The following is a 2,617-nucleotide window of genomic DNA, read 5'->3' as shown; positions in this document are numbered from 1 at the left end:
TTTTTGCTTGTTCATGCGTATGTATATATTAAACCTCAAGATTGTGATCATATAGTAGCATAGTATGCTAGGCTGAAAAATGTCCATCCAGTTCAGCCTGTTTCCAAAACCACATGTTGATCCAGAGGAAGGCGATAAAAAACAATAAGGCAGAAGTTTGTTTCTGCAGGTTTTCCCAAAAGATTTTACAAAGCACTAAATGGAATTTTTGAAAGTTTAGTTCCCATTATGCTCTTAAAGCAAATGTTTCACAATAATGTTGTGGCCTGTATATCGTAGCAACAGGTCTACCAACCATACATCCACATGGTCACCGGTGAATGATGGAAGGCCAATGTAGCTTCTATTTAAAAAGTGGTTTCTTCGTGAGCCAACCTTTTTAAGCCATGGCCTAAAGAACAGAATAAGACCAATATACTCAAGCTGTTGTAAATTTAGATCCAAATTCAAATGAGCGCTGTTTTCCAGGTATGTATGCTACACACGTACAGACAGATGTCCATTGAGAATTGGATCCGAGGGTTTTTCATCCTGGAGAACCTTATCAATCACCTTTTTATGCATGTCTAGAGATTAAAATCCTTTAAAATGTTTTCTGTTTAACGGGTTAATTTACATACAGTCACCTGCAAAAGTTTGGGCATCTCTTGTCAAATTACCTATTTTTATATTAATTTTTATGGCTGGTGGCATCAACAATTTATCCAGAAAGTCTTGGAATAATTCAAAAACTGCAAGACTGGGTAGAAACTCTATCCACAGGAGAATTGTGGGGTCAAAATCACTGATGGAGAACCTACAGGTTCATGTTACATTTGGCATGAAAAACCCTTTGATGACTAGTTGTTGCAAGATTCCTGGGGTACTGGTCTACTGGGGGGGAGGGGGGAGAGGGGTTGGCTAGTAGCAAAGATAATGTGGCAGTGAAATACTTGCAGCACTGCAATACTTTATTTTTAATAGTCTTGAGCCCAGCTTTAGCCCTATCCCAAATATTTTGCCCTATCATAAATATATGTAGCATAGCCCATCTAAATTGTCGTATAGTGACTAAAAACAGCATACAAGTATTTCTTCTACTATTGCAGTAATTTATTTTCTCTTTGTGGCTTAGGTTTCTTCCACATCTGCATATTCCCACCATAATCCCCCATTCAGAGTTGTAGCTGTAAGGATTTCAAAGGTACAAATGCACCCTGATGCCTAAATGCTCCTCTGCCACATAACACCAGTATTATCAATATAAAAACAGTATTATCAATAGCACACATAGTTGGAGGACCTAGGTGCAGATTTTGCATTGGAGCACAAAAGAATTAAGTTATACTTCATTGACGTCCGCAATGCTTTCTGCGATGGACTGCTTATTTGACAATCACAATTGGGTTATGCATCAGAACCACAATCCAAAGCACAAAAGCATGTCCTGCGGTCCCTTGCTGACGTGAAACAAAATTTGGGTTTTGTAGGGGCATTGTCAGCCCTAGCTTGAACCACATTGAGATGCTGTGACTGGAGATTAAAGGGTGCAGTTTGTACTCAAAAGCCTTTCAGTGAGACTAAATTAAAGCAAACTCTGCAAAAATGTGCTAAGATTCCAAACATGTGATAGACTGATCGCTCTGAAAAGTATTAAAGGGGTTGTACAGGTTAACGGGGGGGGGGGGGGGGGGGAAGCCTGCTTTCTTTTTCCACAATGTCACTTATGTCCTTGGGCGGTCTCGGTTATTGCATCTCGGCTCTATGCACTTGAATGGTGATCAGCTGCACTATCATACATTGTCCATCGGAGGAGTGGTGCCATGTGTGGGGGAAAAAATGCAGACTTATCATTTTAAACAACCCTGTAAAATTTAGAGGGACAATTCCTTTTTCTGTGGATGTCTAAGATGTTGACTTAAATGATCATTTAAAACTGTGTTTTGGGATTACTTAGGTTTGTCTTACACTGCTCAAAACAATTAAGGAAACGCTTAAATCACACATTGGATCTGGACGAACAAAAAATTCAAGTTGAATATCTTTCGTGAAATAAATTGTGGAATTCATTGAGAACCAAGTGATGTATAGGTTGGGTCAATGAAAAAAAACATGAACCAATTGAAGGCTGGATCCCAAATTGCCAAGAAAATCCGTTTTCAAGAATTTCATCACTTAAATGTCACTTAGGGTGCTTTCAGACGAGTGTGTGCTTGTGCGCACCTATGTGCGCACAAAACCACACGTCTATTAGAACCATTGGTTACCTATGGTGTGTTCACATGTTCGTGCACCATAGGTCCGTTGTGCATGTCAATATTGCCCAGCAGAGAGTCCCCTTGTCACTGAACACTGTGGAAACACTGCCACAGTGTTCAGTGACAAGGGGACTCCCTGCGGGGAGTAAAGAATCCCTGTCACAGCTGTGGCAGAGTATTTCTTCATCTCCGGGGAGTCCACTTGTCACTGAACACTGTGACAGCACTGTCACAGTGTTTAATGACAAGGGGACTCTCCGCAGGGCTGAAGAATTTCCCTGCAACAGCTGTGGCAGAGAATCGCGATGTTCTCCCATTGCTTTCAATGGGACCGGCACTTCTGCATACCATTGAAAGCAATGGGCTGCCGGCAACCCTGC

Source organism: Eleutherodactylus coqui, chromosome 3 (genome assembly GCF_035609145.1).
Source record: "Eleutherodactylus coqui strain aEleCoq1 chromosome 3, aEleCoq1.hap1, whole genome shotgun sequence".
Classification (NCBI taxonomy): Eukaryota; Metazoa; Chordata; class Amphibia; order Anura; family Eleutherodactylidae; genus Eleutherodactylus; species Eleutherodactylus coqui.
This window is presented reverse-complemented; position numbering follows the sequence as displayed.